Here is a 17,021-nt window from a genome sequence, read left to right on the forward strand (position 1 = left end):
TGGGGTTTTGGGTCTGTACTCCAGCACTTTGAAATGATACAATGACTATGGGGTTAAAGTGCAGACTGTCAGCTTTAATATGAGGGTATTTTAAGCCATATCATGTGAACCATTTAGAAATTACAGCACTTTTTGTACATAGTCCCCCCCATTTTTGAATAATGATGAATGATAAATTTACAGAGGCATAAATATCATACCCCCGAAAAATGCTAACCTCCCCTGTTATTGTAATAGGTGTGTGCCCTCTGTAACTTTCTCACTCATCATTATTCACGATTCATTCAGGATAATCTGTAATATGGTAGCATCCACATTAATGTAGAAGTGTTTAGAACATTCTATTCTTATTTACAATAAAAGTGACTCCGAAATGACAATACATTCTTTACCATTCATTTCTATTGGGCACAATATAATCTGAAAAAAACAAAACAAACAGCAAATTCATCCAACACATTTGTAGAGTCACAACCTTGATGTAGTCATTGCGTGCTAGGAATATGGGACCAAATACTTAACCTTTTGCTACTTTAATACACATAAGTGAATTTGTCCCAATACTTTTGATCCCCGAAAATGGGGGGACTATGTACAAAAAGTACTGTAATTTCTAAACGGTTCACACGATATCGATAAAAATACCCTCAAATTGTATCACTTCAAATCCAAAGTGATGCAGTAGAGCCAAAACAACACAAAATGTGTCACTGTCCCAATACCAGTTTGAAACATTATTGTGTAGTGGACTATTGCAATATACCAATATTTATCCTTTCTATGATTTGCTTGCTTGAATCGAACTTGTTGCAACTGATTTCAGTTCATCAAGCACTGTCTTCTGATGGACTTTTTAAGTTGATACTTACAGATATAGGCTATGGGAATATTGCATGAATAAATTGATCATAACTTTGAAAGTGTTTCTTATCTTTGTTTCTCATCTCTTAGATTAAAGATGATTGGCCCGGATACAGTTTAGAGCTCTTCACTTAACTATGACCATGAAGATATAGAGTGTCTACATTCCACATTTATTTAACTAGGCAGGTCAGTTAAGAACAAATTCTTATTTAAAATGACGCCCTACCCCGGCCAAACCCGAACGACACTGGGCCAATTGTGCGCCACCCTATGGGACTCCCAATCACGGCCGGATTGTGATACAGCCTGGAATCGAACCAGGGTATGTAGTGACGCCTCTAGCACTGAGATGCAGTGCCTTAGATCGCTGCGCCACTCAGAACCCCACATGGGTTATCATGGACAGGTAAATAGCTTATCATCTGTAAGAAATTCATACAAACTTTTTCACCAAATTGCTGAGGTGATCAGAAGCAAATGTACTATTCTATTTCTGACATTGTAGTTACACAATTTGTAACATACAGTCTTTACCTTTCCATAGTAGCAAGAGCTTATCTATTTTTGCTAACTTTCTGAGAAAATGTAAGTTCCTTTATTTCTTAAGGGATATGAATACCGAGTATGTCCACTTTACCGTGTAGTTTACCAATAAAATGGTCTGACGGTGATGTAAAAGTTGTATTTTTTAGCGATCCAATACGTAATATGGTACACTTATCATAAATAAGTTTCTCTAGATCCTCTATGAGAATGTGAAGGTATCCAGATTGCGGATTGAAGTGGAAATTTGAGTCGTCAGCATACAATTACACTTTTGTTTTTAAGCCCTGGATTTCTAGCCACTCTATATTATTGTTGGATCTGATTTTATTAGCTAACATTTCGATGGCCATAATAAATAGATATGCAACAATGGACAACCTTGTTTTACTCCTCGACAGTTTAATACTTTCTGAGAAGTAGATATTATTTATTATTTTACATCTGGGGTTACGATACATAACTTTAACCCATTGTATAAGAGATTCTCCTAAATTAAATTAGTCCAGGCATTTATATCTAAATTCTAGTCGTACTTTATCAAAAGTATTTTCAAAAACCAGACCTGGTTTCCTAGATTTCTCATAGTGTTCTATTGTTTCAAGTACTGTACGTTACTACTGTGCTTTAAGGATACTAGTACTCTGCCAGCAGCACAAACAATGACATCACTTTCGTATGGTAATGATTAAACCTATACAAATAAACGTTTTTTAATAAAATAACTTTATCCGCAATGTTGTATTCCATTCTGTGCAACTTGAGCCACACTTTTCCATGTGCGCACGGAGAAGTACAGTATCACAAATGGATAGGGGAAACCACTCAAGTCGCACAAAATGGAATATAACATTGCGAATATAGTTTGAAATAAAACAATTTCATGTGCACAACATCTAAAGACCTGCATCACTACACTGAGAGCGTTGCCGTTTCTAAAAGGACGTATTTGGGTGTTTTTTGTAGCTTTTGTTCATGTTTTATCCATGCCCTGGCACTGCAGAACAAGCATGAGGAAGTGTATCGCTGGTTGGGGTAAGTTTCTCAAAACCAACTGAAATTGCAAAAAAGTATACAGATTTGGTTTAAGTGTCAACTCTGAGGTATCATGTGACCCCAAAATGTAATTACACACACTGCTCGGTCTATGAAATTGTGATTTCCTGGGGAGGTTTAACATGATTTGTGCCGTAGGACGGCATGCCTGGCCCGACACATCATGGATGACATTGGGGACCATGACATGGTGGTGCTGTGTGTTCTGAAGGGAGGGTACAAGTTCTGTTCGGACCTGGTGGAGTACATAAAGGTACAACAAACACCTGGAGACCAGAGTGAAGATCATCAGGCTTAAGAGCTACCTGGTAAGAGCTACAGTGAGGGAAAAAAGTATTTGATCCCCTACTGATTTTGTACATTTGCCCACTGACAAAGACATGATCAGTCTATAATTTAATGGTAGGTTTATTTGAACAGTGAGAGACAGAATAACAACAAAAAAATCCAGAAAAACGCATGTCAAAAATGTTATAAATTGATTTGCATTTTAATGAGGGAAATAAGTATTTGACCCCTCTGCAAAACATTACTTAGTACTTGGTGGCAAAACCCTTGTTGGCAATCACTGAGGTCAGACGTTTCTTGTAGTTGGCCACCAGGTTTGCACACATCTCAGGAGGGAATTTGTCCCACTCCTCTTTGCAGATCTTCTCCAAGTCATTAAGGTTTCGAGGCTGACCTTTGGCAACTCGAACCTTCAGCTCACTCCACAGATTTTCTATGGGATTAAGGTCTGGAGACTGGCTAGGCCACTCCAGGACCTTAATGTCCTTCTTCTTGAGCCACTCCTTTGTTGCCTTGGCCGTGTGTTTTGGGTCATTGTCATGCTGGAATACCCATCCACGTCCCATTTTCAATGCCCTGGCTGAGGGAAGGAGGTTCTCACCCAAGATTTGACGGTACATGGCCCCGTCCATCGTCCCTTTGATTCAGTGAAGTTGTCCTGTCCCCTTAGCAGAAAAACACCCCCAAAGCATAATGTTTCCACCTCCATGTTTGACGGTGGGGATGGTGTTCTTGGGGTGATAGGCTGCATTCCTCCTCCTCCAAACACGGCGAGTTGAGTTGATGCCAAAGACCTCCATTTTGGTCTCATCTGACCACAACACTTTCACCCAGTTCTCCTCTGAATCATTCAGATGTTCATTGGCAAACTTCAGACGGGCCTGTATATGTGCATTCTTGAGCAGGGGGACCTTGCAGGCGCTGCAGGATTTCAGTCTTTAACGGCGTAGTGTGTTACCAATTGTTTTCTTGGGGACTATGGTCCCAGCTGCCTTGAGATCATTGACAAGATCCTCCCGTGTAGTTCTGGGCTGATTCCTCACCGTTCTCATGATCATTGCAACTCCACGAGGTGAGATCTTGCATGGAGCCCCAGGCCGAGGGAGATTGACAGTTCTTTTGTGTTTCTTCCATTTGCGAATAATCGCACCAACTGTTGTCACCTTCTCACCAAGCTGTTTGGCGATGGTCTTGTAGCCCATTCCAGCCTTGTGTAGGTCTACAATCTTGTCCCTGACATCCTTGGAAAGCTCTTTGGGCTTGGCCATGGTGGAGAGTTTGGAATCTGATTGATTGCTTCTGTGGACAGGTGTCTTTTATATAGGTAACAAGGTGAGATTAGGAGCACTCCCTTTAAGAGTGTACTCCTAATCTCAGCTCGTTACCTGTATAACAGACACCTGGGAGCCAGAAATCTTTCTGATTGAGAGGGGGTCAAATACTTATTTCCCTCATTAAAATGCAAATCAATTTATAACATTTTTGACATGCGTTTTTCTGGATTTTGTTGTTGTTATTCTGTCTCTCACTGTTCAAATAAACCTACCATTAAAATTATAGACTGATCATTTATTTGTCAGTGGGCAAACTTACAAAATCAGCAGGGGATCAAATACTTTTTTCCCTCACTGCACCTGTTTGAACTCGTTACCTGTATAAAAGACACCTGTCCACACACTCAATCAAACAGACTCCAACCTCTCCACAATGGCCAAGACCAGAGAGCTATGTAAGGACATCAGGGATAAAATTGTAGACCTGCACAAGGCTGGGATGGGCTACAGGACAATAGGCAAGCAGCTTGGTGAGAAGGCAACAACTGTTGGCGCAATTATTCGAAAATGGAAGAAGTTCAAGATGACGGTCAATCACCCCCGGTCTGGGCCTCCATGCAAGATCTCACCTCGTGGGGCATCAATGATCATGAGGAAGGTGAGGGATCAGCCCAGAACTACACGGCAGGACCTGGTCAATGACCTGAAGAGAGCTGGGACCACAGTCTCAAAGAAAACCATTAGTAACACACTATGCCGTCATGGATTAAAATCCTGCAGCGCACGCAAGGTCCCCCTGCTCAAGCCAGCGCATGTCCAGGCCCGTCTGAAGTTTGCCAATGACCATCTGGATGATCCAGAGGAGGAATGGGAGAATGTAATGTGGTCTGATGAGACAAAAATAGAGCTTTTTGGTCTAAACTCCACTCTCCGTGTTTGGAGGAAGAAGAAGGATGAGTACAACCCCAAGAACATCATCCCAACCGTGAAGTATGGAGGTGGAAACATCATTCTTTGGGGATGCTTTTCTGCGAAGCGGACAGGATGACTGCACCGTATTGAGGGGAGGATGGATGGGGCCATGTATCGCGAGATCTTGGCTAACAACCTTCCCTCAGTAAGAGCATTGAAGATGGGTCGTGGCTGGGTCTTCCAGCATGACAACGACCCGAAACACACAGCCAGGGCAACTAAGGAGTGGCTCCGTAAGAAGCATCTCAAGGTCCTGGAGTGGCCCAGCCAGTCTCCAGACCTGAACCCAATAGAATATCTTTGGAGGGAGCTGAAAGTCCGTATTGCCCAGCGACAGCCCCGAAACCTGAAGGATCTGGAGAAGGTCTGTATGGAGGAGTGGGCCAAAATCCCTGCTGCAGTGTGTGCAAACCTGGTCAAGACCTACAGGAAACGTATGATCTCTGTAATTGCAAACAAAGGTTTCTGTACCAAATATTAAGTTCTGCTTTTCTGATGTATCAAATACTTATGTCATGCAATGAAATGCAAATTAATTACTTAAAAATCATAATGTGATTTTCTGGATTTTTGTTTTAGATTCCGTCTCTCACAGTTGAAGTGTACCTATGATAAAAATTACAGACCTCTACATGCTTTGTAAGTAGGAAAACCTGCAAAATCGGCAGTGTATCAAATACTTGTTCTCCCCACTGTACATAAGCAATATCCTGTTGTTTATAAGCTATCAATCCTCTCGATCTGTACCTGAAATCGTAAAGACAACAACCGCGGTGAAAAGGTGTTCATTCTATAAGGCAGGTGGGTGACCTCTCCTGATCTAGTGTTTATAATGACACCTGTCGTCCTCTTTCCTCTGGAGTAGTGGCGGCTCAGAGAGATAGTGACCAGACTTCGAAAAGATAAGTCAGTAAAAAGAGCCGATCTTCCCATCACTAGTCCCACCGAATTCACTCACCACATGAACCCTTGAGCATGTGGAAATTGTGCGCAACCAGAGAAGCTCAACGAGGGCTGCCCCCTGGCTAGCCCCTCCGCAACAGAGCCTTGAGTGAGGCTGAAACAGCTGCATTAGGGAGTTGCTTTACTAAAAACTAAAATACAACGGGGAAGCAACCACCTATGCTTTATTAGCTAAAGCAAAAAAAATACACATTGTTTGCTTACTGATATGATGCAATGTTGTGAGATGAATGAATGCCAGCATAACATGCAAAACAGTGCCATCTCCTGTATAGTGGTGGGGCTGCACCCCACTTACCTCTACTAGAAGACATTCATCGAATTCTCACATTTTGGCTGTTATGGTTCACTGTCAATAGCAAACACTAACACAATTTACAAAACAGTCAACATTGCTAACAAAGTCTGTGATGTCAAGTGTCAAAGCATCTCATCCCTCTAAAAGCAGGGGTGTCAAACTCATTCCATGGAGGGCCTAGTGTCTGCAGGTTTCTCCTTTCAATTAAGACCTAGACAACCAGGTGAGAGGAGTTCCTTACTAATTATTGACCTTAATTCATCAATCAAGTAAAAGGGAGGAGCGAAAACCCGCAGACACTCGGCACTCCGTGGAATGAGTTCGACACGTGCTGTACAAGCTTCCTTCTTTTCACTCTGTCATTTTTTATTGAAGTTTTTTATTTCACCTTTATTTAACCAGGTAAGCCAGTTGAGAACAAGTTCTCATTTACAACTGCGACCTGGCCAAGATAAAGCAAAGCAGTGCGATAAAAACAACAACACAGAGTTACATATGGGGTAAACAAAACATAAAGTCAAAAATATAAACAGAAAATATATATACAGTGTGTGCGAATGTAGTAAGTTATGGAGGTAAGGCAATAAATAGGCCATAGTGCAAAATAGTTAAAATTTCGTATTAACACTGGAATGATAGATGTGCAAAAGATGATGTGCAAATAGAGATACTGGGGTGCAAATTAGCTAAATAAATAACAATATGGGGATGAGGTAGTTGGGTGGGCTAATTTCAGAATGGCTGTGTACAGGTGCAGTGATCGGTAAGCTGCTCTGACTACTGACGCCTAAAGTTAGTGAGGGAGATAAGAGTCTCCAGCTTCAGAGATTTTTGCAGTTCGTTCCAGTCATTGGCAGCAGAGAACTGGAAGGAATAGCGGCCAAAGGAGGTGTTGGCTTTGGGGATGACCAGTGAGATATACCTGCTGGAGCGCAGACTACGGGTGGGTGATGCTATGGTGACCAGTGAGCTAAGGTAAGACGGGGATTTGCCTAGCAGTGATATATAGATGACCTGGAGCCAGTGGGTTTGGCGACGAATATGTAGTGAGGGCCAGCCAACAAGAGCGTACAGGTCACAATGGTGGGTAGTATATGGGGCTTTGGTGACAAAACGGATGGCACTGTGATAGACTACATCCAATTTGCTGAGTAGAGTGTGGGAGGCTATTTTGTAAATGACATCGCCGAAGTCAAGGATCGGTAGGATAGTCAGTTTTACGAGGGCATGTTTGGCAGCATGAGTGAAGGAGGCTTTGTTGCGAAATAGGAAGCCAATTCTAGATCTGACTTTTGATTGGAGATGCTTAACGTGAGTCAGTTAGTATTGTGGATTAATTACAATGTTGTTGATCCATCCTCAGCTTTCTCCTATCATGGCCATTAAACTCTGTAACTGTTTTAAAGTCACCATTGGCCTCATGGTGAAATCCCTGAGTGGTTTCCTGTCTCTCCGGCAACAGAGTTAGGAAGAATGTCTATATCTTTGTAGTGTATTGATACACCATCCAAAGTGTAATTAATAACTTCACCATGCTCAAAGGGATATTCAATGTCTGCTTTTTTTTTTACCCATCTACCAATAGGTGCACTTCTTTGAGAGATATTGGAAAACATCTGGCATTCTGCCCTTGAGCAAGGCAAGTAACCCTAATTACTCCAGGGTCGCCGTCAATAATGGCTGATCCCCTGGCTGTGACCACACTCTCTGAGGGCGTCTCAGTGGTAGTGGGATATGCAAAAACAAAACATTTCCATTTCACACCTGTACAGGTTACCCACTTGTACATACAGTGAAACTATATAAGCATTCCTAATTTTTATTACAAATATTTGCCAAAAGCATTTGCCACCTCTTACATTTACATTAACGTCATTTAGCAGACGCTCTTATCCAGAGCGACTTACAGTTAGTGAATACATATTTTTTTTAATACTGGCCCCCCGTGGGAAACGAACCCACAACCCTGGCGTTTACGAATCCCGTGGCTCTAAACGTCTAGGGTGGATGGACATGAGACCCGTAACATAATTCAGGCAAATTAGGAGTGTGACATGGAACAGTGAGAAAAAAAACTACACGACAACCATAAACTACCGTCAAACATAAATGGTTTATTGCTGAACACACGGTAAAGGTTTGGGAAAAAGGGCTGAGCAGGACCCAAGAAATGAAACAATAGTGTAAAACACCCCTAAACTGATCTTGCCTGCCTCAAGAACCGCTAAGCTACTGCTACTCATACAAAAATACAGTGGGTGGTCCGCTCAGGTCTAACTAGTGTTTTTAGACAGATTTCTTCCTACGGGTAATGTACGCCCAAGGGCAACTAGCTTAAACTCCCCTTTTCCCAGAAACACACAAAGTTACCAAACAGAGTAATCAGCAAATAAGTGAGTACACAATACACAGGACACCACCGTATCCATACTCACATACAAAAAGTAGTCTAACAAAGTTACTAAACAGTGGAACCAGCAACTTAGTGCGTAAACAATACACAGGACAACACAGTATCCATACTCACATACGGAAATAGTCTCTCTCTCTCAACAAACATAACTGACTGGTTTTATACAATGGGATGTGTGATTGAAAAAACCAGCAACAGGTGGTGCAATGCAGAGGAATGTTCACTGATTGGTCCACCTTAGCAATCAGCAGACATCTCAACGACCACCAATCAGGAACATACAGGACACCTGTGATTAGGGCAGAAGGAGAGGAAAACACAGGATACCTGTATCCGTAACAGCCATGCTCTATCAACTGAGCTACATCCCTGCCGGCCATTCCCTCCCCTACCCTGGACGAATTGTGCGCCGCCCATGAGTCTCCCAGTCGCAGCCGGCTGCGACAGAGCCTGGATTCGAACCAGGATCTCTAGTGGCACAGTTAGCACTGCGATGCAGTGCCTTAGACCACTGCGCCACTTAGGAGCACAGAAGAACTAAAGAATACAGATACAATTTCAAATATTAGTTTGATTATGACTCAAAGATGTCAAACAGTATTTTGTTTGTATTTTTTGCCATGAGATATAAGGTTGTTCGCTTCCATTCTGGAGTGTTTGATCAAATGCATTCTGGGCAATTGTTTTTTCCCCTAATATTTCATAAAACAATTATCTTAGAATATTTCCAGTCCACTAATTATTTAAAACTCCATTTAGGAGGATGACTGAAATGTTTCAAGAACACGCTAAACATAGTATAGGTAACCAAACATGCATAATGATTTATGGAATACATTATCTATTTGAATTTAATTCTACTTCCTTTAAAGGGATACCTCAGGTTTTGTCAATGAATCCGATGAACTTGTGGATACCAATTTTAAGTCCCTGTGTCCAGTATGAAGGAAGTAAGAGGTAGCAGCATGCTAGTAGATACCCATAGACTTCTAGTCATTGCGCTAACGATAGTTAGTGTTGGCTCACAAAACTACATCTAACTTCCTTCATACTGGACACAGACAAAAAAATGGTATCCACGAGTTCATCTGACTCTGGGGAAGTAGATAAAGGGCCTCATCTAATTGAAATGAAATTAGACCAATTCACAACTCAATTCACAATTGACCAAAACCTGGTGTGACTGACCAGCAACAAGTAGACAGGACAGGACACTTGAAAGGATAATTTCTCTAAAGGATATGGGAATAATTAGAGATATCTCTGCATTGAAATATTGTGTATTTACTTTACAAAAGACCTGAATGGCCAGGAATTGTAGCTCACCTGCCCTTCACCTTCTCAATCTCTCTGTGGTGCAGCATGCTCTGCATGTGCTCGTGCGCGTGCTGTAGGATAGATGAAAAAAAAATGCATAGCTGAATAAAGTCTCTCAAGACATGACAACTGTGAAAAAAAGCTATCAACAGTATGCCATTTGCTTCAGCCTGGAATCTTTCAACCAAATCGATGCTCCTACAAAGGTTTGAACGATTAACTTAACCTTGAGATGCTTTTAGGAAACCGGGCTCTGGGCAATTGGCCTAAGGCTAAACCATAAATCATCTTACTTTTTGCATGTAGACCTCGCGGCATAGTTGCCAATAGCAAGTAAACTTAGTCTGAATCAAGTCTGAAAAAGGATAAGCAGCATTTGAAATTTGTTTGCAACAGACACTATTGAAACTAACTAAGATAACCAACCCTGCCATTGCTCAACACACACTTGTCTCTTCTGGCTATTCATTTAGCAGCGCAACGCCCCCCAAAAATATGGAACAGGAAAGAACATTTCTACCAAGGCACACTTTGAAGATGCTATATGCAGTGGGGAGAACAAGTATTTGATACACTGCCGATTTTGCAGGTTTTCCTACTTACAAAGCATGTAGAGGTCTGTAATTTTTATCATAGGTACACTTCAACTGTGAGAGACGGAATCTAAAACAAAAATCCAGAAAATCACATTGTATGATTTTTAAGTAATTAATTTGCATTTTATTGCATGACATAAGTATTTGATACATCAGAAAAGCAGAACTTAATATTTAAATCAAATCAAATCAAATCTAATTTTATTGGTCACATGCGCCGAATACAACAGGTGCAGACATTACAGTGAAATGCTTACTTACAGCCCTTAACCAACAGTGCATTTATTTTAAACAAAAAAAGTAAGAATAAAACAACAACAAAAAAAGTGTTGAGAAAAAAAGAGCAGAAGTAAAATAAAGTGACAGTAGGGAGGCTATATATACAGTAAAATAAAGTGACAGTAGGGAGGCTATATATACAGGGGGGTACCGTTGCAGAGTCAATGTGCGGGGGCACCGGCTAGTTGAGGTAGTTGAGGTAATATGTACATGTGGGTAGAGTTAAAGTGACTATGCATAAGTACTTACTTAACAGAGTAGCAGCAGCGTAAAAAGGATGGGGTGGGGGGGCAGTGCAAATAGTCCGGGTAGCCATGATTAGCTGTTCAGGAGTCTTATGGCTTGGGGGTAGAAGCTGTTGAGAAGTCTTTTGGACCTAGACTTGGCACTCCGGTACCGCTTGCCGTGCGGTAGCAGAGAGAACAGTCTATGACTAGGGTGGCTGGAGTCTTTGACAATTTTGAGGGCCTTCCTCTGACACCGCCTGGTATAGAGGTCCTGGATGGCAGGGAGCTTTGCCCCAGTGATGTACTGGGCCGTACGCATTACCCTCTGTAGTGCCTTGCGGTCAGAGGCCAAGCAGTTGCCATACCAGGCGGTGATGCAACCAGTCAGGATGCTCTCGATGGTGCAGCTGTAGAATTTTTTGAGGATCTGAGGACCCATGCCAAATCTTTTTAGTCTCCTGAGGGGGAATAGGCTTTGTCGTGCCCTCTTCACGACTGTCTTGGTGTGTTTGGACCATGATAGTTCGTTGGTGATGTGGACACCAAGGAACTTGAAGCTCTCAACCTGTTCCACTACAGCCCCGTCGATGAGAATGGGGGCGTGCTCAGTCCTCTTTTTTTTCCTGTAGTCCACAATCATCTCCTTTGTCTTGGTCACGTTGAGGGAGAGGTTGTTGTCCTGGCACCACACGGCCAGATCTCTGACCTCCTCCCTATAGGCTGTCTCATCGTTGTCGGTGATCAGGCCTACCACTGTTGTGTCGTCGGCAAACTTAATGATGGTGTTGGAGTCGTGCCTGGCCATGCAGTCATGGGTGAACAGAGAGTACAGGAGGGGACTGAGCACGCACCCCTGAGGGGCCCCCGTGTTGAGGATCAGTGTGGCAGATGTGTTGTTACCTACCCTTACCACCTGGGGGCGGCCCGTCAGGAAGTCCAGGATCCAGTTGCAGAGGGAGGTGTTTAGTCCCAGGATCCTTAGCTTAGTGATGAGCTTAGAGGGCACTATGGTGTTGAATGCTGAGCTGTAGTCAATGAATAGCATTCTCACGTAGGTGTTCCTCTTGTCCAGGTGGGAAAGGGCAGTGTGGAGTGCGATAGAGATTGCATCATCTGTGGATCTGTTGGGGCGGTATGCAAATTGGAGTGGGTCTAGGGTTTCTGGGATTATGCTGTTGATGTGAGCCATGACCAGTCTTTCAAAGCACTTCATGGCTACAGACGTCAGTGCTACGGGTCGGTAGTCATTTAGGCAGGTTATCTTAGAGTTCTTGGGCACGGGGACTATGGTGGTCTGCTTGAAACATGTTGGTATTACAGACTCAGTCAGGGACATGTTGAAAATGTCAGTGAAGACACTTGCCAGTTGGTCAGCACATGCTCGGAGTACACGTCCTGGTAATCCGTCTGGCCCTGCGGCCTTGTGAATGTTGACCTGCTTAAAAGTCTTACTCACATCGGCTACGGAGAGCGTGATCACATAGTCGTCCGGAACAGCTGGTGCTCTCATGCATGCTTCAGTGTTGCTTGCCTCGAAGCGAGCATAGAAGTGGTTTAGCTCGTCTGGTAGGCTTGTGTCACTGGGCAGCTCGCGGCTGTGCTTCCCTTTGTAGTCTGTAATAGTTTTCAAGCCCTGCCACATCCGACGAGCGTCAGAGCCAGTGTAGTATGATTCAATCTTAGACCTGTATTGACTCTTTGCCTGTTTGATGGTTCGTCGGAGGTCATAGCGGGATTTCTTATAAGCGTCCGGGTTAGAGTCCCGTTCCTTGAAAGCGGCAGCTCTACCCTTTAGCTCAGTGCGGATGTTTCCTGTAATCCATGGCTTCTGGTTGGGGTATGTACGTACGGTCACTGTGGGGACGACATCATCATTAGTACAGAAACCTTTGTTTGCAATTACAGAGATCATAAGTTTCCTGTAGGTCTTGACCAGGTTAGCACACACTGCAGCAGGGATTTTGGCCCACACCTCCATACAGACCTTCTCCAGATCCTTCAGGTTTCGGGGCTGTCGCTGGGCAATACGGACTTTCAGCTCCCTCCAAAGATTTTCTATTGGGTTCAGGTCTGGAGACTGGCTAGGCCACTCCATGACCTTGAGATGCTTCTTACGGAGCCACTCCTTAGTTGCCCTGGCTGTGTGTTTCGGGTCGTTGTCATGCTGGAAGACCCAGCCACGATCCATCTTCAATGCTCTTACTGAGGGAAGGAGGTTGTTGGCCAAGATCTTGTGATACATGGCCCCATCCATCCTCCCCTCAATACGGTGCAGTCGTCCTGTCCCCTTTGCAGAAAAGCATCCCCAAAGAATGATGTTTCCACCTCCATGCTTCACGGTTGGGATGGTGTTCTTGGGGTTGTACTCATCCTTCTTCTTCCTCCAAACACGGAGAGTGGAGTTTAGACCAAAAAGCTCTATTTTTGTCTCATCAGACCACATTACCTTCTCCCATTCCGCCTCTGGATCATCCAGATGGTCATTGGCAAACTTCAGAAGGGCCTGGACATGCGCTGGCTTGAGCAGGGGGACCTTGCGTGCGCTGCAGGATTTTAATCCATGACGGCATAGTGTGTTACTAATGGTTTTCTTTGAGACTGTGGTCCCAGCTCTCTTCAGGTCATTGACCAGGTCCTGCCGTGTAGTTCTGGGCTGATCCCTCACCTTCCTCATGATCATTGATGCCCACGAGGTGAGATCTTGCATGGAGCCCCAGACCGAGCGGGTGATTGACCGTCATCTTGAACTTCTTCCATTTTCTAATAATTGCGCCAACAGTTGTTGCCTTCTCACCAAGCTGCTTGCCTATTGTCCTGTAGCCCATCCCAGCCTTGTGCAGATCTACAATTGTATCCCTGATGTCCTTACTCAGCTCTCTGGTCTTGGCCATTGTGGAGAGGTTGGAGTCTGTTTGATTGAGTGTGTGGACAGGTGTCTTTTATATAGGTAACGAGTTCAAACAGGTGCAGTTAATACAGGTAATGAGTGGAGAACAGGAGGGCTTCTTTAAGAAAAACTAACAGGTCTGTGAGAGCCGGAATTCTTACTGGTTAGTAGGTGATCAAATACTTACAGTGGGGAAAAAAAGTATTTAGTCAGCCACCAATTGTGCAAGTTCTCCCACTTAAAAAGATGAGAGAGGCCTGTAATTTTCATCATAGGTACACGTCAACTATGACAGACAAATTGAGAAAAAAAATTCCAGAAAATCACATTGTAGGATTTTTAATGAATTTATTTGCAAATTATGGTGGAAAATAAGTATTACAGGCCTCTCATCTTTTTAAGTGGGAGAACTTGCACAATTGGTGGCTGACTAAATACTTTTTTCCCCCCACTGGATTTTTTTTATTTTTTTTTAACTAACGTCGCTTGCTGACTAGCAAACTCACTTTATTCCAGCATGAATTAACATCTAATTTTCCCCGTTTCATGTAAACCCACATTTAACTACATCAACTTGGGTTTCAGAAAGGGCACTTATACATAAAAAAATATCAAGGTAAGGTAAATTGCTAGCTAATTAACCAATTCCTCATACACTTACCTCTTTAAAAAAATATATAAAATATTATTCATTATACAAAATTATCAACGACATACATCCCTACATCAAACATGTCTAACAAAACAAAACACAAGTATGAACAAGAAAATACTAAATACATACAAAAAAAAAATGAAAAAATTCAAGAGCAATTGTATTCACTCAGAAAAAAATTGCATTATAATGAGTCAGGAAGATGTTATTATTTTTGGTATTCACTATGGATAATGTCTTAACAAGATGATTAAATTCAATCAAAAATATTTTCAATTTTGGTATAGAATTCTGGCATTGTGTTTGTGTATAAAGGATTTGGCAATAATAATTTTTAAAAAAGCACAATAATTTCAATGGTCTTGTTATCATTGCAATAGTAACATATTATATCCTTGTTTTCAAAACATATGTACTGTTCAAAAAGGTAAAGTATTCTGCAAGGTTTTCCCAAAAATCGATCAGAGATTTACATTCAAATGAGTAAGATTTTCACCTTATGTTTTGCAGAAAACGCAGATATCATCAATATCAACAGATTTGGACAACATAGAACTACATGGGTACATTTTATTTAGAATCTTAAAGTGCACGACCTTAAATGTATCTGGTATACAATATTTGTAAGGCATCAACCAAGCTTTTTTCCTGACAATGTCAGGAATAAGCATGTTCCAGACAAATTTTCTTCTAGGCGTAAGTTGATTCCGTGAATGGAAAATGTGTCTTATGTATTTGTTACAACAAGATTTCTCAAGTAAGCCCACGCCTTCCAAGCTGAGTTCTGGATAAGCTCTGTGATCATCACCAAAGCTAAGATGAGTTTTCATTAGTGTAGTTAGATCACTGGGAATGGCTTTGATCACAGAAATAAACTCTCCTGAAAGGTATTGCAAATGTCTCATTTATTGATATGGATATAGCCTCTGCGTGATGGGGTTGTGCAACGCAAATGGCTATAACAAGCCTACATAGAGTGGAATTCACTAATACAACAGTCAAAAAGCCTAATATAAGGCCTACAGTCCATGCTCCCAAATACTGGAAAAAGTGTGATTCATTAGGTTACATGATCACCACAGTAGCCCCACGCGGCTATAAAAATAAATTATGCAATTATATGGCGATTAAATAACACACAACAGCATGGCATATTTAGATAGCGTAATAGGCCTAGGCTAAATCATATTTACTTACTATTTTGCAGCTCAGGCTGTTATTCTAGACAAGGCTCTTCTGTGTCTATCATTCTCACACAAGTCATTTTCTGAAGGCCCAAGCCTATACTATGCCATCTATTGGTATAACACAGTTATTGAATGCCGTTCTAAGACAAGCTATAGACTTTTATTTTGGAAATGAAACTGGAAGCTGCAAAGCAACTCTAACGCCTGGGCTAGAGTTGCTTGATTGACTGGCTAACTTTGACTAGCTATGTTCAGTTCATGTCCTTTTGTGTTTGTATTTGCCAAGGCAGCAGCTACTATTCCTGGACCCAAACACATTAAAGCACTTACATTACATGTAAAACAAAAGATAAAACAGTACATCATATAACATTATTACACCACTACATATCCACAATACAAAATGTTTAATACCACCATACAACAATATCACAACGTGTGCGTATGCATGTGTCTGTAGCTTTGTGTGTGTCTCTTCACAGTCCCCGTTGTTCCATAAGGTGTATTTTAAACCTGTTTTTAAATCTGATTCTACTGCTTGCATCAGTTACTTGATGTGGAATAGAGTTCCATGTAGTCATGGCTCTATGTAGTACTGTGCGCCTCCCATAGTCTGTTCTGGACTTGGGGACTGTGAAGAGACCTCTGGTGGCATGTCTTGTGGGGTATGCATGGGTGTCCGAGCTGTGTGCTAGTATTTTAAAAAGACAGCTCGTTATATTCAGTTTGTCATCACCTCTTACAAAAACAAGTAGGGATGAAGTCAATCTCTCTTCCACTTTGAGCCATGATAGATTGACATGCATGTCATTAATGTTAGCTCTCCGTGTACTTTTAAGGGCCAGCCGTGCTGCCCTGTTCTGAGCCAACAGCAGTTTTCCCAACTCCCTCTTTGTGGCACCTGACCATACTACTGAACAGTAGTCTAGGTGCGACAAAACTAGGGCCCGTAGGACCTGCCTTGTTGATAGTGTTGTTAAGAAGGCAGAGCAGCGCTTTATTATGGACAGACTTCTCCCCATCTTAGCTACTGTTGTATTAATATGTTTTGACCATGCCAGTTTACAATCCAGGGTTACTCCAAGCAGTTTAATCACCTCAACTTGCTACATTTCCACATTATTCATTACGAGATGTAGTTGAGGTTTAGGGTTTAGTGAATGATTTTTCCTAGAAACAATGCTTTTAGTTTTGGAAATATT

The 17,021-nt window shown here is 42.2% G+C and overlaps 1 pseudogene across 1 annotated transcript in view; it reads left to right on the forward strand.

The window, feature by feature from the left end:
- Positions 1-1,262: 1,262 nt before the first annotated feature.
- The window catches only part of LOC311108928 (hypoxanthine-guanine phosphoribosyltransferase-like), a 32,662-nt pseudogene continuing 16,903 nt past the window's right edge, over positions 1,263-17,021 (forward strand). The window contains exons 1-3 of the transcript in view: positions 1,263-1,270; positions 2,374-2,442; positions 2,602-2,771. The product of the transcript in view is annotated as a hypoxanthine-guanine phosphoribosyltransferase-like (transcript). The remainder of the gene's footprint in view (positions 1,271-2,373; positions 2,443-2,601; positions 2,772-17,021) is intronic.

Source organism: Coregonus lavaretus (genome assembly GCF_964263955.1).
Source record: "Coregonus lavaretus genome assembly, chromosome: 34".
Taxonomy (NCBI): domain Eukaryota; kingdom Metazoa; phylum Chordata; class Actinopteri; order Salmoniformes; family Salmonidae; genus Coregonus; species Coregonus lavaretus.